We start from the raw sequence: 23595 nt of genomic DNA on the forward strand, positions 1-23595 counted from the left end.
AGAAAAATGTAAATTGAATTACATCCTACAAAATAACAAGTCAATATTCTTCAAAAGTGTTCAAGTCAATGAAAGGTAAAAAGACAAAGACCAAAGAAACTAGAGGATGCACCATGGGAGCAACACTACTGGCCTTTCTTAATTCCTCTGCTTGTCCATGGTGTGAGCAGCACCCCCGCCCCTGCCCCGCCGTGGATGGGAGGCAAGAACAGTGGCAGCAAGGTTGTTCTGTGCTGCCTGTAGCTAGGTGGTAAATCTGCCTAATCCTGAACAAAACCATTAGCAAGACCTAGAGCTATATTCTCCAATAGCTTTATCAGTTATTAAGCTGACATTTTGCTATCAGTCTTATTCCTGCATTATTCTCAATAGATCTGAACCTAGACAGAAAAGAGATAGTGCTATTTATTAGTAGAGTGACCATATACTTTACTGTTCACACTGAGACACTTCTGAGAAAGAAAACACTATTTAATAATTACTCCAGGACTATAAACAAATCGGGACTTGTCCCTGGCAAACTGGGTACGTGATCACCCTGTTCATTAGAGCTTACGAGTGAGCTGAGATGTTGAAAAATAGGCACAGAATGAAATTTAGGGAGAAAAGTAACACTCTGTGATTGATGAGCAGGCTTAGTCTTTAGGCTTTTTAGACTTTTCTTTTACCTTGTTATTATAAAATGAAACACAGATACATAAAATCTCACACAAGTGCATTGCTTAATGAATATTAGAAAGTAAACACTCTTGTAACTATCATCTAGGTCAAGAAATTGCCCTTTGCCAACCACTCCAGTAGCTTATCCATATTCCCTATCCCAATCACAGCCTCCTCCTTCCCTCCAAAAGTAACCTCTATCTTCCCTTAGATAGTTAGCACTGCCTTAGATACCTTTTTTTTTTTAGACTCAGTAATTTAGTCTTGCCCATTTTCAAAAACTTTAAATGTCTTTTAAATTCTCTTTCAGTCTATAGATTTTCCCTTCTGGGTTTTTCTCCCCCCTCACATGTTATCTGATGGAGAACTCATACCAGTTAGTCTGGTTTCCCACAGTCTGGTGCAGTTCAACATGTGCTTCTGTCCTCTCTATGTCCTGCATATGGCAGCTGGATCCAAATACTTGATCAGCCTTGGGCTCAATCCCTTTAGTCAGTCTGTAGGTGGTCATGTTGTCTCTCTTTTTGTGATGTTAGCAGCCATTGACACTCATTGCCAAATCCATTAATTCATTGGGAGTAGTAGAATGGTGATATTCTAACTTCTACATTTCATCTTCATTTATCAGCTGGCATATTTTAATAAACAGATGCTTAGTGCATCTACTATTTAGTTACCCAGTGTACCCACTGATATAGTTTGTATAAGAAATGCTTGATTCTTTCCTTTTAAAAAAAAGTTCTAAGATAATTACCTCCCTGTCATCTCCTGAATATTACCAATAATTTTATATCATTATGAACTCATTAGTTTAACATATTATTTAAACATAATGAAACATATGGTTTCAATCTATGGAGTTTCTTGTCTTTAACAAACTTCAAATTGTCCCATCTTTGGCCAATGGATTCCTCTTCAAGTTGACTCCTGAGTCCTTTTGACACTACCAAAGTAGCCTTTGAGAACCGTCTTACTGTTTGGTATGACAAGATATTCTAGACCCACCCTGTACAAGAGGGATTTAAACTAGATAATTTCTAAACATCCTTCTAGCTTTATAATTTTGAGACTACAATTAATTGGAAACGCTCATTGTTACAGTAAAGCATATACTGTAATCATGTTTCTATTATAATTTTTTACCTCTATTATGGAATTTATCAAAACTTTCCTTGTCTCAGAATTATTTGAGTAGTTTCACATTATCTTGCCTACCACACTAGGAGCTCTGGAAGGCAAGAATACACCCTGTTCTTATGCGGCATCTGGGTGGCTCAGCTGGTTAAGTGTCCAACTTCAGTTCAGGTCACGATTTCAAAGTTTGTGAGTTCAAGTCCTGTGTTGGGCTCTGTGCTGACAGCTCAGAGCCTGGAGCCTACTTCAGATTCTGTGTCTGCCTTTCACTCTGCTCCTCCCCTGCTTGTGTTCTCTCTCTCTCTCTCTCAAAAATAAACATTTTAAAAAAATTTTTAAAGAATACACCCTGTTCTCTTATCCCCTCACCCTGTAACACATTGTAGATCATAGATAAATGCCTAGTGATTAAACTGTACCATAAGATTTGCCTAGTTTACAATCTTAAAAGACTACACTACTGGATGTACTCTATTCTAGAGATACAATCTGAGATATAATCACTGATAAACCAAGATAGCAAATAATTTACTTGCTAATATGAAAGAAAGAACAGGAGACACATCAATAGTACATTTCAAATTAACCATTATTTAAAAAAAAAAAAAGGTTAACATATCCTTTACAAGTTATGAACTCTATCCTGTATTCTGAGAAGCTTGCAGAAAAATTTCACCACATCCCCTAACTTTTATTTTTGTAAGAAATGAAGAGTGGTGAGGTTTCTGTCCAGAACACTGCAAATTCACTACTGATGCAGGACCACCACCATGCAGATGGACAGGAAGGCCAAGAACCATGGGTTTGGGTTTTGTTTTTTTTTTTAATTTTTTTTTCAACGTTTATTTATTTTTGGGACAGAGAGAGACAGAGCATGAACGGGGGAGGGGCAGAGAGAGAGGGAGACACAGAACCGGAAACAGGCTCCAGGCTCTGAGCCGTCAGCCCAGAGCCCCACGCGGGGCTCGAACTCCCGGACCGTGAGATCGTGACCTGGCTGAAGTCGGACGCTTAACCGACTGCGCCACCCAGGCGCCCCTGGGTTTTGTTTTTTTTTAATCCTTGTTTCTTGTGTGGTCAGCTGAGGAGGAAACCCTATGTGTTATGGGGCTTTGCTATTCAAGAGTCAGAGTACAGAGCATGAGTGGGGAAGTTGCAGAGAAGCATGTGCGGGGACTCTGTCCTGTTCTAGGTCTTCACGTTTAGGAAACCTGAAGAGCAGAAACTCTTTCTTTCCGTCACAAGAAAAATACATGAATAATAATGTTAAAATTAGTTACTGGCAGTATGTTCAAGATGGACTATGGCCGTATGTTCTTATTTAAACTAAGCAACAGGCAATGTAAGTATGTAGCATTTTTAATGAAACAGTTTATGGTGGAGATGCTTCTGCTCTGTAGAAAGCTGCGTAGCTACTGGCCTTCTTGCCAGAAACTGGGACTTTTCACTCCTTAGTGATGCTTTAAGGAGCATGTTAGTCACTCAGTGCATTAAACATACAATAATTTTAAAAAATAATAATTTTAGAAGATTTCTGCTTGTAGGAATATTTCTCCAGTCCTCCAATGGGTGCTATGAGGAACCTAGACATTATATATGAAATCAACACAAAAAGACACTGAAAGGTAAAGAGATTGTTAACCTGACCCCTGTTTCAAGATTCACTTTGCAGTATCTTGCTCTGTACATAGTTCACATGGTTTTGCTTTGCCTAAATAATGCATTTGGGAAGTATCTCATCATCAGATAGCTCAGAGGTATGTGCTTCCCCATGGACCCCCTGTTGCCCCTCTCCCTGATAATCTTGAGCTAAGGAAAAATACCTTAGCAAAAGCACCCAAGTGGTGGTCCAATTACGGCAGGTATGAGCACCGTATAACCAGATCTCTGGTCTATTCTGGGCTGAGAAATCTCAGAATATAAGTTCAAAGAAATTTCAAAAAAGTCCCAGAGCAATGAAATCTTCCTCCAGTTCTTAACAACAATTAATATTTATTTAGCATCTATACTAACTAATTTGGAGGTAAATTTTTAAAAAATTAAAATTAAATTTAAAAAAAAAAACTTATTTAGCATCAATTGTATACCTGCATATCCCTAAGAGCTTTAAGTAGATTAACACACTTAATTTATACCCCATGAATTACCTCCACCCTTTTTATTTGGAAAACTGAGGCATAGAATGGTTGTGTAACTCACCCAAAGTCATAGAGTAAGTGGAAGAACCATGATCTAGATCTCAGTAATCCAACCTCGAGTCATCTCTGGCTTAAAATGCTGGTTTTTGAGGTTAGTCCAGGGTATTTGCTTTGGGATCATGAATGCTAGTTATAAAGCTGGTTCCTGGGTCCACCCCAACATTGTCAAATCCAAATTCTATGGTAGGATCTAGGAATCCATATTTTCAACAAGCATCCCAGGTGATTTTTGTGTGCATCAAAGCTGGAAACTTACTGACTTACACCATGTGTCAGCTCCTACAAGAAAAACACACTGATTTCTGAGTGGCAATAAGTCACACACACAGGCCCTTCTTGCTAGTCCAGTGGGACCCTTGTCATTCCAACCCATATAAGTGACAATCAGAGCCAGCACGTGAGTATGGCTCCCTGAAGCAAGGGTTCTAGAAAGAGGTACTGTGGGAAGGCTATGTACACAGGTGTTTCCTTTCAGTCTGGCTCTTTTGAGTTTTAGTCCAGGATATTAATAGTGGTATTCTAATCCCATCACATGAACCAGCCATTAAATAGTAACCACTTGATTAGAAAAGCTCTAATCTTTTGCTTGCTTATTTAACTGAAGTTTATACTGTACTGGCCAGTATTCCAGACCATGTTTGCCTTTGAAAATAAAATAGCTAACTGGGTGAATGAAAGAAAGAACAAGCAAATAAAATGTACAAGTCATACACAGAAATAACTCACAATTTACCATTTGACTTAGCAAATCTCTCTGGAGGCACTGCCACCTACAAGTGACATTATCCATATTAAAAGACACTATCAAAGTTCATTTACATGGATCACATATAAATGCTATCAAAGTTATTATCAAAGTCCATTTGCTTTTTGATAATTTAACAAATAACAAATCATTATTAATATATTTAAAAAGGTATTATCAGGGCACCTGGGTAGCTCAGTCGGTTAAGCACCCAAATTTGGCTCAGGTCATGATCTCGCGGTTTATGGGTTCGAACCCCACGTCAGGCTCTGTGCTGACCCTGACCGTTCAGAGCCTGGAGCCTGCTTCAGATTCTGTGTCTCCCTCACTCTCTGCCCCTCCCCCCTCACATTCTCTCTCAAAAGTAAACATTAAAAAAAAATTTGTTAAGGTGTTATCAAAGTTCACTTAAGTGGGTAGCATTTGTCACCTGAGCAATATACATGTGTGTCCTTTGTGATATGTTTCAAAGCTGACCATTTGCTGGTGATACAGATGAACAGGATTGAGAGGTGAGTTGTGGGAGAATCACTATAAATGTATTGAAGAAACCTAAAGATGTTTCTACTGTGTAAGAAATATTAGTGAAGGTACACCTGAAACTAATATAGCACTGTATATTAACTATATTGGAATTAAAACTTATAAACTTAATTAAAAAAAGAAAGAAATGAAAAAAAAAATTAGTGAAGTAAGCCCACCTGTTAATATAGAAAGATAAGTGACCTCATTATAAAACAAACTGAAAAAGAAGTAATAGGTTTCTTTAATGACGTTTTCTAGATAATCCCTTAAAGCTATTTGATGTGACATTGTGTCTGCTGTAAATAGGGGCTTAGGTTAGTATTTAAAAGAGTTGGTGGGAGGGTCTAGGAAGATGTATGGGTAACACCACTTACTAGAACAGGGCTGGCGTAAACGTTAGGAACCAAGTAAAACGGGGGGGGGGGGGGGGGGGGGAAACTAGTGTTTTTCCAAAGTTGTGCTAAAACATCATGACATGCTAGAATCTGGAATAGGTTGGCCTCTTTGGACTACCCAGGGCCACATACTGACCAAGTGATCCCAGGCTTTGGAGCCAGACAGTCCTGGACTCAAATCCTACTTCCTAGCTGTGTTACCTTGATCCAGTCACATCAGTTCTCGGAGGAGCCTCCTTTTCCTCCCCTATAAAACAGGCAGAGTAATCCATACTTCACAAAACCGTTAGGGATAATAAATGAGATCACAAACGTTAAGCACCTAGCACAGCAGCTCACACACATTAGGCACGCCATACCTATCTGTTCTCCTCCCTTCTCTCCTCCCCACGGAAGCTGGCCGACACAGTTAACCAGGATAATAAAATCAGGCCCACATGAGGACACTTACCAATAAGGGACTTCACTGACATGAACTCAGATGACAGCCATATATGGAAGTTATACTTGCAAAGGTTCATTATATACTTAGCATTCCTAAATAAGGTAGAAAATTAACCTTGACCTTCTAGCTAGCTGCTCTTGAAAAAACATACCTTTAAAAGTCCTGTGGTTAAGAGCTTGTTTCCACAGATTATAGAGTAAAATTTGCAGCAACAATAGTAAAAATATTACAGGTTTTCTGCTGTTTCGCCTTTTTCTTTTCTAAGTCTCACGTTCTTAAAAAAGACTGTTCTAACCAGACAGCAAACCTAGTGGCAACACAGCAGGGTTTTGTAGTTCTCTGGAATTACAGGTAATAATGAGGCTCTCACACTTCACTTCCCTCCCAGGCTGGCGTGAGGGCAGGGAGGCCAGGAAATGCAGTTCAGTTGTGAGCCTCGGTAGCTGGTTGGGTAGGAACAAAGCAGAGAAAACAGAGAGGCAGGAAGCAGGACTGTGCTTTTCAGAAACCAAGGAGGCCAGCCCAGCGGCGGGTGCGGGAGCGGAGCGCTTGTGCAGAGGTACCACGGAGAGGTGATTATAGCACATCGTCCTCCTCTGGCGAAAGACACTTCCGGCGATGTGGTTTCTGATGGGCTAGAAGGAATCCAAGTCATAGTAGCCTGCTGCCTGTTCTACCCTGGGTGCGCATTTGATGTGCCCCTCGGCGAGCCTCGGAGGCTATTACAAGCTCCATCCGTTTCTGTTCATGGCTGTTCCTCTATGGTCTCACACCGCTCATCCCTGTGCTCAGAAAGAGCCTGCTTCTTGTGGCCATGTCTCTCATACGGGGCTGTTTCCCAGAAGCCATGTCTCAAACCTGAGCGGTATAAACAGAACTTGAACTGAGATGGCATCGTTGTGGTGGCTCTCCATCCTTGGTCCAAATCTATCCCGCTCTGAATGAAGTCTTGTGAGAACAGCACAGAGGACCCCCACCCCCTTGCCATCCCAAGGCCACCGGCACCTTGCCGTTGTCACTGGACCGTGTCTCTCCCACCCCTTCTGTCCTGTTAGCTCAACAAGCACAGAGAGCCGTCATAGTTTCGTTATCTCTCCTTAGCCAAGACCTGTGCTTCCCTGTCTTTCATCCACCAAGAAATTTTTCTCTGTATCCGTCATGAAATCCAGCATGAACAAATTCAAATCTCCAGCTTTGAATTCCAAATAGAGCTTTGAAAGCTCTGACTTTTCATTTTGAAAGCCAGGCATTGGTGAGAAAGAATGTTTAGAGGGAAGGGGTTGATGGGGGTGGATTTCAAGATCTTAGTTTGAATACCAAGAGCTAGGCTGAGAGACTCTAGGTGTAACAGTAAGCCAGAGAATGGGAAAGGGTGTGTACTGATTTAAGAGCCAATTTGCTACCACATGCAGGGGAGATACGGGTCAGGGAAAGCACTCTGGAGAGAGAAGAAGGGTTTCCATATTGGGCTGGGTACTTACAACCACCATGTGTCCATGTGATGCCTGCGTGAATGAGAAAAAAAGTGCTCATTCCTCAAGACACATGGCTTTTATTTTCCAGAAGATTGTCATAATAAATGTACAAATCAGTGATGTCTATGATGTGAATAGAGCTCCCTTAGATGTGACACCATTGTGCAGTACATAACCATTTCACAGAGGCCTAGAGGACATACGCTGTCTCTGCCTGCTCCCTCGGTAAACACCGTAGGGACAAGCTGTAGAAATTATCCAGTAGGCTGGGGATCTGAGACCAGAGTCAGAGGTGGGCCCTGCTTGCCATCGTCTTTGGAAGGAGGTGGGGGGGGGGGGGGGGGGGGGGCTCGGTATACCCTTCACTAGCCTGCAGCTGCAGTGGAGTGGAAGCAGCAGGTGGCCATCTGAACCAGAGCTAGACTGAGATAAATACCACTCCCCTACCTCAATTCCAGGGGCCTCCAAGAAACCCAGAGAGGCACTAAAGGCAGCTGAGGATTGAAAGTCAGCAAAGCTACTAAGGAGTAACTGTGTTCCAGGCAAGCTGACTCCTAGCTGAGGCCACAGATTAACCAGGAGGGACCAGGAGGATGTTGCCGACACTCAGAATAGCAAGTCCCAAAAAGAGCCCTGGTTGGGACCAGATCTGGAGAGGGAGATACTGAGTTTCTGGGGAACTTGCCATGTATGGCTTGTGCCTAAGAGAACAGATGATGAGCCATAAAAATGTAGATGCCCACAGAGAATTAGAAAGCCCAGAAGCCTTCCCCCGATGCCAGGATGGTGGATAAGCCCCTTGAGGTAAACAGTGGGGGAGAAGGGGAAGAGTGGAGGAAGGAGGACTCTGACAGTGACTGAGTTACCTTGAACGGATTTGTTTGATTCTCAAGACTGCTATGTATATGTTTTTGACCACTTGAAATTTGTAGCTATCTGAATATCATGGCTGCCACAAACAAAACACTCACTATATATTTCTCGGATGTCTCTTTCTCCCTGTTTCCCACCCCCCTCTCAGCTGCAGTCTAGGAATTCAGATTTCATAGCGCCAAGATGAACATTTCACCTTGAAAAACTTCAGACTTTTCTTTCTAACTGTGGACTTTCCCCATTTCTTTTATCCTGCCTGTTCTCATATAGTAACTAGTGGTACAATTTTTAGAAAACCCTAATCACAAAACGTTACTGAGAAAATTGGAATAAAAGGGATTAGTAACCAAGCTGTGCTCCCTGTGTGCCATAAACAACAGAGGACCTTGTGCCAGCCACAGGTGTCCAACGTGACTGTGAGGGAGCAGCCAGTGGGGGGGGGGGGTGGTGGGAAGGGGGGAGATGGCTTCTTCATCACGACAGTCTTGGGGGCTTCACCTTGAGCACCCTGAGATATTCATGGTGGAAGGACAAGGTTCTTCTCTCTTGAATGTCCTTTCCCACAGTGAGAGTGGCTGGGTAAAGTACAGAGTCTCTAGTGTGTACTCTTTAACTTGAGAAATACAAGAGGAAACGCTTTGGGACACCTGGGTGGCTCAGTGGGTTAAGCGTCTGACTTTGGCTCAGGGCACGATCTCACAGCTTGTGGGTTCAAGCCCTCCATTGGGCTCTGTGCTCACAGCTCAGAACCTGGAGCCTGCTTCAGATTCTGTGTCTCCCTCTCTCTGTCCCTCCCCCACTCACACTCTCTCTCTCAAAAATAAATATTTAAAAATAGGAAATGCTTCATTTTACAGGCTTATATTTAATCATAACAACTTGGGGCACCTGGGTGGCATCTTATTCTTGATTTTGACTCAGATCATGATCTCAGGGTTGTGGAATCGAGCCCCATGTCAGGCTCTGTGCTGAGTGTGGAACCCATCTGAGATTCTCTCTCTCTATACCCCTCCCCTGTTCGCTCTTTCTCTCTTTCTCTGTCTCTCTCTCTAATATTAAAAAAATTTTTTTTCAACGTTTATTTATTTTTGGGACAGAGAGAGACAGAGCATGAACGGGGGAGGGGCAGAGAGAGAGGGAGACACAGAATCGGAAACAGGCTCCAGGCTCTGAGCCATCAGCCCAGAGCCTGACACGGGGCTCGAACTCCCGGACCGCGAGATCGTGACCTGGCTGAAGTCGGACGCTTAACCGACTGCGCCACCCAGGCGCCCCTCTCTCTAATATTAAAAACTAAAAAAAAGATCGATGGACTTAGCTTTCAGAAATAGTGTGGGAATAATATGGGAATTCCTGTCACCTCTCCTCTTTGTAGATTTAACACAAACCCTCTCATTTTATAACTAGTTTGACAAAAGTCTCTCACCAGGGATCTCCATATTCTGATTTCCTGGTGGATTATGTCTCCAGGAAAATTGGTCTAGTTAGTATATCTGTGGTTAGAGCCAAAGCTTTCATTTGACCTGAGACATATATGTACATTTTGATTCATTAGTGATTGTTGTTTTTCACAAGACCTACAGTCTGCTTTCAAAACAAGTATCTCATAGGAATACTTCCCACCATAGTGATATACATTCATTCCTAAAACGCTGGATGATACACCGACTCAAATTTCATCTGCACTTAGGAGATTTGTTTCTGAAAGATATCCTATATTAAATCTTTTAAAAAAGAAAAAAATCTCATTTTTTTGTTACTTTTGCAAACTTATATGTTATACCCGTGTCAGTCTCCTCAGAAAAGGTGCTGATGTTCCCAATCTGACCCACTAGCCCTAGGAGTCATGTAATCAGGTGGCCCTTTTTAGCCTTCTGATGTCAGTAAGGTCTCTTTGGCTGAGACAATACCTCCTCAGACTGATTGTCAGAGAAATCTTGCAGTTTTTTTCTATGAGGCTCTTCTTGGGGTCCCTTGCAGAATACTGCCATCATCACCCTCAAGTTCCTGGGGGAGTCATGAAAATGAAGAGAAAGATTCACCCCTGGAAAGGATTCACGCCTGCTTCACTTTCCCTCTCCCCTTCCCACAGCTGACTCACTGAGAGCCTTCACCTGTAAGTTCAGGAAGTGTCCAGAGCTGTGTTAATAATAGCGTTAGCTGCAACCCTTCTTCCTCACTGGAGGATGCGATTCGGTCTCATTCAAGATTCAGAAGCCCACCAACAGCTGTAGGGTTCTTGGCTACATCTTTATCTCCACCCCCACCCCATGCTTTCTTTACTCCCAACTGGCTCTAGTGTGCTGGGGGAAACCTGGGGTCTGGTATCTCCCAAGTTGAAATACACCCTGCCTCCCAGCCAGGGAATTTCTGTGCCAGCCTGACAGGGCCTAAGGAGGGGTCAGTGGCTGGCTTGCTCTAAACTGGCCTTTCCTTGCCAGTGGTGGTGAGACTGAGACTTGGAAATGAGCTTCAGATAAAGAGTAGGCTTTCAGCCTGCCTTGTACTAGATACAGAGTTGCCTCTGGTGGCGGCCAAGGGGATCCTGCACTGGAGGGTTTGGCACCAAAGTTATAAGTGGACACCTGCAGTTTTCTGTCCTCTGTGCCCACATTTCCCACAAGCCCTTTGAAGAGATGGCAGATTGCCCCAAGACAAAGGTTATGTATATCAGGGACTTCTGATCAAATACTACCACCTTATTTTCACTCATGATTCTACACTCCTAGCATTCTGGAAATTTTATTATTTATTTTAGAAGTATAGTTCATCTTTGGGGTTAAAAGTTGTACTCTCTGGCTTCTAAAATTTCTACTCAAATGCTTCTAAATAGTATAGAATATTGGATAGCTAAAAGTAGCTCATTTCTTAAGGTAGAATTATTTCGTTAATGTTTTATTTGTTTTTGAGACAGAGAGCATGTGCAAGTGGGGGAGGGGCAAAACGAGAAGGGAACAGAGGATCTAAAGTGGGCTGCGTGCTGACAGCAGAGACCCCGACGTGGGATTCGAACCCACAAACCGTGAGATCATGACCTACGCTGAAGTTGGATGCTTAACCAACTGAGCCACTCAAGCGCCCCTAGAATTATTTTTTTAATTGCATTCACGTAACTGGATTAATAGTCTCAGTTGTCGTTCTTCTTGGGGCACCTGGGTGGCTGTTTGTTAATCATTTGACTTCAGCTCAGGTCATGATCTCATGGTGTGTGAGTTCAGCACCACAGGGGCTCCTGCTTCAGATCCTCTAACCCCTGTCTTTCTGGCCCTCCCCCACGCTCCCTCTCTCAAAAATAAACATTAAAAAAAACAAAGCAAACAAAAAACAGAGTGAAAGGTAAAAGGCAGAGACCCCGAGAGCTGAGGCTACTGGGTATTGCCTAATTTCTGCAGACTGATTCCAATGGGGACAGATGTTCAGCAGCAGCAGCCTGAGGGGATGGTTTCGTTTTTAGTTAGAAACTAACAATATCTCCGATGGTTCCATTGATCTCCTCAGTCATCCTTAGACTATTCTTTACTTCTTAATAACACTTCTTTTTCTCCTTTCTTCAGAAGAATTGATTTTTCAGTTTACTCCTCATGATTTGCTGAAGAAAGAATATGAAGATTTTTGCCTTTAGAAGATGAAAGATTACGAAGAGAATGTGGAATTAAAACGGGTACTTAGTTTTAATATGATACTCCTTCTGAAAAATCAACACGGCCAAACAATAAAAGAGCACACCCCCCCCCCTAAAGTTACTGCAAATATAAAGCTAGCAAACATAAATCAGAGACAGGATATCTCCGTTAACTTTATTCAAACGGAAAAAAATAACGATAATGTTCTCTCCAACAGAGAAAAAGAAACAGGAAGCCTTTGGAAGCTGTTTGCAGCTACCTGCATTGGTGGTAGCTTTCCTGTTTTCCTGAGTGGGAGGAGGAACAGGAGCCGGAGGAGAACCAGTAGCAAAGGTAGTCGCAGCGGGAGCCAGTAGCACTGAGGCGTGTACTGTGTGCCCGGACTTGTGCAAGGTCTCTCCATGTTTACTTACTTCAATCTGTAAGGAGATTTCTGAGCGATAAATAACTATTGTAATTATTGCTCCTACTTTGCAAATAAGGAGAATAAGACTTCAACAAATATGTTAACTTAAAAAAAAAAGGGAAATTCACAATATTATGCCCACTGCCTATTTTGTAAATAAAGTTTTATTGGAACAACAAAAAATATGAGGAGCTTTCCCAAGGTCACGTAGGGCAAAGTTCGAACTGGGCATTGATCTGACCGCCTGGACTCGGAATTTCGGTGTTGAAGCAGCCTTTGCAGGGTCTCTCCTCTCATCCCTCATCTTACAGACTAAGGGGCCGAGGCCTAGAGTGTAACTGATCCAGGGTTGCATGATGAGTCAATGGAAGAAAGAGCAAGGCAAGCAGTCAGGTGTCCCCCTTCCAGATGGGTGTCCCTTACACAACACCACACCAGTGTAACAGCCCCTTCCTCGTGCGGTGGGTCTCGTATTCCAACTCCTAGAGTAAAAGAAGAGCTGCCCCGGCGCCTAACATCCTCAAGCACACACGACACACCTTCATTAGGAAGTGGGATTGGATAAACCGAGCAGCCGGGAGGACGGGGTTCTTCCCTCCCCTGCCCTCTTAGGTGAGGTCTGCGGGCTGTGGAGACAGAACCAGGTTGCAGGGCAGCAGTGGGAGAATTCAGTAGACTCAAGGAAACAGGTGAGATCAACGAAGGACAGGAATTGGAGGGGCCCAAGGAACCGCCATCAGTAACGGCTGAGAAGCCGAGAGGCTGAAACATCCAGAGCATTCAAGTGCTTCAGAGAGCATAGGAAATATCCAGAAATCAAACCCCGATAAGAGGGAACTGCAAGTAGAACAGAACTTTGTGGGAAGAAGACAAGCTAAAGAGTACCAGGTCTAACTGGAGGATGAATGCCCTGATCTCCCAACTCCAGGAAGAGGAACATGATCACTATACAAGTGTAAATATGCCATGTTTTCCCATTATATTGTTATGAAACTTTTCAAATATAGAGAAAAGTTGAAATCATTGTGAAATCATTGTACACTGTACCTGTACACTCCCCCCCCAAATCCAACAATGGACATTTTATCTATATTTGCGTTATAACATACCAATCCATCTCTCCATCCTTCTACCCATCCATCAACCTGTCCTATTTTTGATGCGTGTCAAAATTGCAGGCATTAGTACACTTGTAACTAGTATGTTCCTGAGCACGTCAGCCTGCATACTGTCAGTTAGACTTCAGTATTTGTTTATAGCTCTTTTCTCCTTTTGGTATACGGTTTACATACAGTGAAATGCACAATTTTTTTTTTTGCATTTTTTAATGTTTGTTTATTTTTGAGAGAGAGAGACAGAGCACGAGGAGGGGAGGGGCAGAGAGAGAGACAGACAGACAGAATCTGAAGCAGGTTCCAGGCTCCGAGCTGTCAGCACAGAGCCTGACGCGGGGCTCAAACCCACAAACTGTGAGATCATGACCTGAGCCGAAATCGGACACTCAACTGACTGAGCTACCCAGGCGCCCCAAAATGCACAAATTTTAATTCATTTATTGTTTATCAACAAATGCACACACCTGGCTAACCCAAACCCCTGTCAAGGTCTAGGACAGAAACATCATCCCAGAAAGTGCCCTCGGGCTTCCCTCCAGTCAATGCCCAGCCCCACACCAGAGGCCACAACTATTCTGATTTTTTTTCACAATAGATCAGTTTTGCCTATTCTAAAACTTTTTCAAAATGGAATCATACTTTCCGTGTTCCTTTGTGTAAAGCTGCTTTTACTCAGTATAGCGTTTTTTGAGATTCACGCATGTTTTTGTGAGTACTGGAAGTCCATTCCTTTTTACTGCTAAGTAGTGTTCCGTTGCATGTCATCTGTATGGATGCAGATGCCACAGTTAGATACCATAGATAATATATGTATGTTGCTAACCACAGTTAGTACCACCATCCTCCTCTTAAGAACGCCTCAAATATTTCCAATATTTAGCTATTATGAAGAAAGCTGACGTGAATATACTTCTGCAAGTCTTTGGGTAGCCATATTAATTCCCCTTAGAATTTCACCTGGAAGTGAAATTTCTGGGTCACAGGGCAGAGGTCTATATAATCTTATGAGAAACTGCCAGACTCTCTTCCAAAGTAATCGTACCACTATACACCCCCAGCAACCACGAATGTAAGAGAGTTCTGGTTGCTCCATGTGCTCACCAGCCTTTCGTGTTCCACCCATTTTCCTCTCCCTAATTTAGAGAGGGGAAACAATAATTCCTTCTGTCTTTACCTTAACACTCATAATAGCATTCCTTGGGCACTTAGTATTTGCCAGATGCTGTGCTAAGCACATGGCCCCAATGTATAGGGCTTCCTTTAGTATTATTATTGTTTTATTCGTGAAACTACTGCTACTTAGTAACTCTGTCAAGGCCACACATCAAGCCAGTGGTACCACCTGTACTTGCCTGACTCTAACGCCCATGGTTTCACTTTTTTCAGTTTATCTATTTATTTTTAGAGACAGAGCACAATCGGGGGGAGGAACAGAGAGAGAGTAGGGAGAGAGAATCCCAAGCACTGGGATTCTACACACTGTCAGTGCAAAGCCCAGCGTGGGGCTTGGACTCACGAACCATGAGATCACGGCCTGAACCTAAATCAAGAGTCAGACGCTTGACCGTCCGAGCCACACAGGTACCCCAAGCCCGTGGTTTCAACGTCCTCTACAATAGCACATCCCGGGACTAGTGCTAGAACAGAGAAAGATTTCACATTCGGAGCTACTGTCTCTCCTTTCTTCTGCATCACTAAGTCTCCTCTCATGAGGCATACAAGCCCGCTTTGGTTAGTATGTGCAATAACTGGAACAAATTCAAAACTTAATGGGACTCAGAGAGACACAGCTAATACACCTGCGTGCCCATGAAAAATGCCACGGTTCCAGGGGCCACGGCACCATTCATTCTTCCAGTCAGAGAGTCACCTCCCCCAGGGTGCCTGATGCTGTGCGAGACTCAGAATTCCAGAGAAACTAACACGTTTCATGGAACCTAAAATGCCACCCTTGTAGGGACTACAGAAAAATAAGTAACACTGCTTTCTTATCAGGTGGAATTTGTATTTTATACTTATTGAAAGAATTCCTTTTATACTCAGAGACAGGTGTCAAGAAACCTGTGCTCACCTGATCTTGATCTTTTCTAGCACTGTTTCAATGATGGAATAATTTCAAGACAGGTCAAAGAACACCTGGGTTTGACTAGCATTTACTAACCACTTTGACTAAACTCACACTTTAATTGTCTCCCTCCATAAAATCAGAAGCTACTGGAACTTAAGGAGTTTCTACTCAAAGGTAGCAGAAAGCTTCTGATGAGTTCATGTGTGATGTCTTCACGGCAGGCCTGCACCAGGCCTGACTGTCCCCACCAGCTTCCCTCACTGCTTTAAAAATCTGTCACCTAGTCCAGGGGATGTGGCAAATTCTGCCTTCAGGGACTTTGCTTGGCTTACAAGAGGTAGTCATTTTGCACATACCAAAAGAAGAAACATACCATAGCTTCATCTGCTTGCTTTCTTAAGGATTCTTCTTGGGTACCTTAGAGCATTTGGTTTTACTTGGTATGAAAGGGTAGAATTGCAGTTATTCCCCTAAAAATGAATACTTGATTCCCTAATTCCAAATGTAGGTCCTATCGCTTTGTGTGCTTTTCTTTGTACATAACTTTTCAACGCTGAATCATAGAGAAATGTTTTTGAAGAATTCTTTTTTCGTGACCAATAGATTTATTCTTAGCCAAAGAATTTTTCACTAAGAATTGAGATTTTACTGGTCAGTTTAGGCCTATTCCTGAACCCTGAGGATGCTGGCTACCTTCTGAGCAACCTGATCTTTCTTCCAGACAAGACACATTTTAAAAGAATTCTATCTTTTCTTTTAAACTCTGTTAAGTTTCTTCTTAGAGACAGGATTCTCTGATGTAGCAGCATGAGCTTTCTAATACAGCTCTTCATCAAGCCTGGGCTTACATTTTTCTTCAAGTGTGGAAATCATTATCTCTTCTAAGCACCCAACCCATAATATGTTGACCATGTACTTCTGCATGAAATTCATTTCCTTCCAAATCGTAACCAGGGAATCATTTGGTGATTGGGAAGGACAGAACACCTCCCAACCTCAGTCCCCTCAAAGGCCCAAAAACTTTGTCCCTAAAGGAGTCAGGCAAAGGTCCACGCCTGAGCAGCATGTGAAGGCAGCAGGCTGACATTCTGTGCTTCCCACATGCCATCCGTCTCCAGTCACCTGCACCTCACTCGGCCTTCACAGAACTTGTCCACACCACGCGTCCTGCTGCAGCATGGCTTCGAAGCCAACCTTCACGTGCTGAAAGGTTTGCGAGTGGAGGCCACGGACTACCACGTCCTCGTATCCAGGCAGAGTGAGCCTCCGCGGGGCCCACAAACTGCTGTCCTGCATGCGGGTGAGGTGCCCATGGTCTCACCTCAGCAAGTTGGTTAAGCTCAGTCGGTTAAGCGTCTGACTTCAGCTTAGGTCATGATCTCACGGCTCGTGAGTTCCAGCCCCGCATTGAGCCCCCAGTTGGGCTCTGTGCTTACAGAGCCTGGAGCCTGCTTCAGATTCTGCATCTCCCTCTCTCTCTGCCCCTCCCCCGCTCTTGCTCTGTCTCTCTCTCCTTCAAAATTAAACATTAAAAAAATTTTAAATCAAACTCAACGTGTCGTGCCAACAATGTACATCACTTGATTGTCGAGAGGACTGGATGAGAAACTGTGACCGTGTGTGTGCTGAAAGCCAATGACACCATGTCACCACTGCCACTCATGTCGGGGTGTAAAATGTAAAACAAACAAAAAACTCATCTGGAAAGGAATGAACCGTGGAGGACTCCAGAAAGTCCAGGGTTTATCTCCTCGGAGCCTACAGGCTGTCTGAAAAGAGTCGGTTCCACTGTCATTTCAGGGATCACTTACACACCTAAGTGAAAGCGATCTTTAAAATTCCCTTTTGTTATGACCCAGCAATAGCACTGCTAGGAATTTACCCAAGGGATACAGGAGTACTGATGCACAGGGGCACTTGTACCCCAATGTTTATAGCAGCACTCTCAACAATAGCCAAATTATGGAAAGAGCCTAAATGTCCACCAACTGATGAATGGATAAAGAAATTGTGGTTTATATACACAATGGAGTACTATGTGGCCATGAGAAAGAACGAAATATGGCCCTTTGTGGCAACGTGGATGGAACTGGAGAGTGTGATGCTAAGTGAAATAAGCCATACAGAGACAGACAGATACCATATGTTTTCACTCTTATGTGGATCCTGAGAAACTTAACAGAAACCCATGGGGGAGGGGAAGGAAAAAAAAAAAAATGTTAGAGTGGGAGAGAGCCAAAGCATAAGAGACTCTTAAAAACTGAGAACAAACTGAGGGTTGATGGGGGGTGGGAGGGAGGGGAGGGTGGGTGATGGGTATTGAGGAGGGTACCTTTTGGGATGAGCACTGGGTGTTGTATGGAAACCAATTTGACAATAAATTTCATATATTGAAAAAAAATAAAAAAATAAAAAAAATTCCCTTTTCTGCTATACAGCTAAAATAATGGGAATAAATTTAATATAAGTGGAGGGTTAAAGAGTAGTACCAGTGTATACTGCTGAAAAGAACAGTGGGTCTTAATTGGACTTATGTTTGGTCATTTAATGAGAATTTTTGTTTAAAGGGCAACTTAAAATGTGGCTACTGGTCACAGCCTAGAAAAGTATTGATAACTTGCATTTCTGCAATAAAAGCATGTGAAGCTCTAGTCTATGAGTAGATATTTAAATAGATGATGAATTACTCCAAGCTTCTAAGTAATTAAAGGAAAAACTCGTACCTAAAACCAGTAAAAGATTAGCCTTAAATAATAGAAGTTCAAATAGGACCCTAACTGATAGGTCCAGTTTGTTTTCTCTGTCAACATTGGCCCTCTTTCTGTCTTTAACCATAATATATAATGTAGTGGGACTTTCAATGCCCCATTATATTGTAAGTATTTTGCTTTTATTAACTTATGTTCTCCAAGAACACAGAGTTAAAGGAGTCCCATGGATTCCATTTTATTCATAATCAAGGAGTCAGCATCAAAAGATAAAGGTAGTGTCTGTGGCCAAAACTATTAGATGTCAGATATGTCCCAGTCTTTTGCTTATCCAATTTTTAAAAAAAAAAAATTATGTTTATTTATTTTTGACAGAGAGAGAGACATAGCATGAGCAGGGGAGAGGCAGAGAGAGAGGGAGACGCAGAATCTGAAACAGGCTCCAGGCTCTGAGCTGTCAGCGCAGAGCCCGATGCGGGGCTTGAACTCACAGACCGTGAGATCATGACCTGAGCCGAGGTCAGATGTTCAATCAACTGAGCCACCCAGGCGACCCCTTTTGCTTATCCTATTGAACCACACTCTCTTTCCATTTTCAATTCCATTCTCTTCATTCACTTCTATTAACTTGCTCAATCAAAATGAACTGAGTTTCTTTGATGGGGACCCCAGAACAGTGACAGCTCAAAAGCAAACCATTTCTCTTTTAGTTCCTTTATCATCTTTTCAACTTACACAGGAACCCAGAGTATCAAAAAAGAAAATCTTTTTTAAAGAAAGCATGACATTTTTTAACAGTTTGATTATTCTAAAGCATTTGCATCAGCCAGGAGATCAGTTCTTTCATGATGGATTTTCTCAAGTTACATATCTCTACTTCTCCCTTTGGTTTCTTGATTTTATATATATGATATAGTGCTGAGGTAGGCATCTCCTGGAAATAGTCACATGCGAGAGGATGATCACCCAATTACCTAGAGATATCTCCTGGGCAATTAATCAAGAAAAATAATTTCTGACATTCTATTGAATTTAATGCACTGACTTACATTCTAAGTAGTCAGCAAATAGCTAAATTATGAAGCATGAATAGGAATATTTCTGAGGGCTGTGAACTTGAAGTCTTAGCCTCACTGTTCTTTCTGAGCCTCAGTCTACCTTTATTAAACACAGACCTTCTACTGACTTAAAAAATGGAACCATGTAGTAGCCAAAGTGCTTTTGAAAGATTAGCATTAGGCCATTGCGATTGATTTCTTGTGCACAATGAGTAATAATCATTAGAGCATAGAATAGTGAGAAGTCGGGTAAGTAAAACGATAGCAAACTACTTTTAGGTGTTGCTTTATCCTGCGAAACTTGGGTTTGCATATATCATTTTCAGATTTCTGCTAACACTACAAGCAAAAGCCAACAGAGGAGAATTAATTATATTATTTGCATGAAATCTGATTTCTACAAAGCACTTGACAGTATTTTTTTTGTTTTTTTTTTTTTTAATGTTTATTTATTTTTGAGACAGAGAGAGACAGAGCATGAACGGGGGAGGGTCAGGGAGAGAGGGAGACACGGAATCCTTAGCAGGCTCCAGGCTCTGAGCTGTCAGCACAGAGCCCGATGCAGGGCTCGAACCCATGGACCATGAGATCATGACCTGAGCCGAAGTCGGATGCTTAACCAACTGAGCCACCCAGGCGCCCCACACTTGACGGTATTTTAATGAAAGAATAGTATAAGAGAAAATTATCAAGCAATCAAATAAATTGCTAATTCCATATCCCTTTTAGACAGAAACAATGCCGTTAAAGAGTTGGCATAGAAGTAAAATTGCAGATTTAAGGTTTATAATTTGGGGAATAGTTTTCATTCAGCTCAAAACCGATAAACTGGTCATTAAGCACTGCCTCCACAGTTCAGACTTCAATTTTTTTTTGTTTTGCTTTGTTTTTTTATTTCTTTCACAAACAAGCAATGAAGCTGTTCACAGGGGAGTTCCGCCAAGCATCTAAGCACTGGGCTGTTTACAAATGAAACTGCAGTCTGACTTCAGGCAGGTCAAAGTAGAGGTACTTTGAGCACAGCACCCAAGTTCCGCACTATCGTGAGCTGGGCTCTGACTCTTGTTTTCGCTGCTACTGTAACAAATTATCACAAATTTAGTGGATTCAAATGACACAAATTGATTATCTTACCTCTCTGCAGATAAGAAGTCTCAGCAGGCTAAAATCAAAGTGTCAGTGCAGCTGTATTCCTTCTGGAGGCTCTACAGGAGAATCAATGTCCTTCCTTTTGCAGCTTCTGGAGGCTGCTCACCTATTTTGGTGTATTACTCCAGCCTCCGCTTCTGCCATCACATCTTCTCCCGTTTTCCTGCACACCCCCCCCCCCCCCACTTATAAGGACGGCTAGGATTACACTGGGCACACCTGGAGAATCCAAGCTACGCTCCCCATTTTAAAACCATTAACTTAATCACGTCTGTTTTGCCCAACCCTTTTCGCCATGTAAAGTAACATGTATGAATTCTGGGGACCAGGCGTGGACACCTTGGTGGGTGAGGAGGCACATTATTCTGCTGACCGCACGCAAAGAGTACTTTTTGGCCAGCAGCCGGGAGCGTGACCAAAGGAGGCAGCCCCGTTGGGTAATCTGTGTTCTGGGGCCACGTCATAGCAAAGGATGCCTTAACGTTTTCTGTTGACCAAATGACAGGGACAATGGGAGTAATGGAGGAAGGATAGTCAGACAGTGTAGGGAGCAGACATGCTGCAGAGGAGAGAAGCCAAATGTCGCCATCTCTCAGGCAACTAGGGAAACAGTCAACAACGAGCTACATCAGCGCTCTTCAGTCTGAGAACTGGTGCTGGTCCACAGACTGCTTGTTATTGGTCTATGATGTCGAAAAAGTACGGAAATCCAAAGTAAGCTTTCAGAAAATTGTATAGCACTTTGACCGAGTAATTTAATGTCTGTAGAATGTGGTCATTTAAAAGGCGTGTTTATATTTTCTCTGTCTTTGTTTCATTTTGTATGTCTTTTTTCTGTTCACTTTATTTTACCCGCAATTCATTTTTATTGTATATTTTCAAAACAATCTGTCCACAGCAGATCGGAAATCATTGAAACTATTGTTCCCTTTCTCTTTCTTTCACAGACCCCAAAATCCTGGTTCTTCACCACAGATGGCTTTTTAAGAAACCCTGTGCTAGGGGAGAGTGCATGACTCACAGAAGGGAATTCTAGGTGAGAGGCCCCTAGAAATATCCAAGGAGCTAGAATCAACTGTCAACACCTGCCAGGCCCAGTAAATTCCACACCAGCTCAAGACGCTCTCAACTCATTAAGAACTTGCCTGGCCCCCTTCGCTTCCTCGCTCCCTGTGCTCTGACCCCAGAGGCTGGGCAAGCTAGGAGAAGGTAGGAGCAGTATGCCTGGAAAGTGGGGAGAAGCCTCCTCATCCTCTTCCTCCACCACAGCCTTTGGGGAAGAGACTAGGGGAAGGCTCAACTTTGAATCAAGCTTGGATTATTGATTATTACAGGAGACTAGACATTTTGATTACTGACTTGAGAACGTACTTTGTGGTTAAAAATGAATATAGGACTGTTTTCGTTGTGTAACGGTGAACAGAAAATTCATAACAGCTACCCAAGTTTTTATCCAAGGCCAGGACAAGAATAAGCCCCACAGAACCACTGTAAAGGGAGAGCTGACAAGAACAGAAGTCACTTTACGGTTTCATCCCTCAAGTCATAATTGTTCGACCTAATAATTATGTAATTCTTAGATATAGGACAAGTCTTAATATAGAGCCATTATTGTAATGATTTAAGGCAGGTTTCTCAACCTCAGCAATATTGCCTACAGGGCCGGATAAATTTTGGTGGGGGGTGGGGGAAGTCCTATGCATCATGGGATGTTTAGCAGCATCCCCCACCTCTAAACACTAGCACTCCTAACCCAAGTTGTGACAACCAAAAATGTCTCCAGGTACTGCCAAATGTCTGCTGGCCGGGCAAAGGTGTCCCCAGTTAAGATCCACTGAACTAAAGGAAGCAATAGGTTCTTCTTCCTTTCCCCATCCAATAATTACCTTTCTGCCAAGATTCAAAGCACCTGAAATCGCATTCGACACATTCCTTGCCCATTCCAGGCATACTCTTTTAAATCCAAAGTCCTCTGAGAAAGGACAGCTAACTGTCATCAGTCACTGAAACATTACTGTGAATGGGGTCATCACAGAATGATCTATTTTTATTTTAAATATTGATTTATTTTGAGACGGAGACTGAGAATGAGTGGGGGAGGGGTAGAAAAGGAGGGAGAGAGAGAATCCCAAGCAGTTCATGCGGGGCTTGAACCCACTAACTGTGAGATCATGACCTGAACCAAAATCAAGTCAGACGCTCAACCAACTGAGCCACCAAGGCGACCCCAGAATGGCCTGTTTTTCATGGCCTGTTGTCTAAAGTTGAGATGAGATGAGTAAGACACAAAGATCTGAGAAAACCTGTTGGTTCCTTCCATTTCCAAATCATCTCTTCTCCCCATCTTCTTCCCACCTGTACTACCAACTCTCTCTTTCAGGAATCTCACCTCACACCTGTATTACGGAAGTAAGTTTTTACTATATCCTCCAGCACCAGTTACATGTCCCGCAAACCCACCCTTCACATTGTCCTCGGAATGATCTTTCTAATCATGCCATGTCCTTACTTGGAGGTCTGTAAATACCTGCCATCACCCAGAGAAAAACATCCAAGCAATGTAATAAGGCACACACCCTAATTCCATCCATAGGGAATAATTTCAGTACCCCAAGTCTTTGTGCCCTTGGCTATTTCCTTTCTCTTTCTTTCACCCTTTGTTCACTGGGAAACTCCCACTCAGTCCTTCTGGTTCTATTCAAGCACTTATGTCCTTGAAAATAAACTTTTCTCTGAGTCCCTCAGCAATATTTAAGTGCTCCTTTTTCCATGATCCCAGATAACAGTGCGTGTATCTTTAGCGTAGCAGTTTCCTCTCGGTATTTAATAATTTTCTTACTGGATAGGGCACGTGGGTGGCTCAGTCGGTTAAGTGTCTGACTTTGGCTCAGGTCATAATTTCACAGTTTGTGAGTTTGAGCCCCACGTCGGGCTCTGTGCTGACAGCTCAGAGCCTGGAGCCTGCTAAGGATTCTGTGTCTCCCTCTCTCTCTGCCCCTCTCCTGCTCACCCTCTGTC

The sequence above is a fragment of the Felis catus genome, chromosome A2, assembly GCF_018350175.1.
Source record: "Felis catus isolate Fca126 chromosome A2, F.catus_Fca126_mat1.0, whole genome shotgun sequence".
Classification (NCBI taxonomy): Eukaryota; Metazoa; Chordata; class Mammalia; order Carnivora; family Felidae; genus Felis; species Felis catus.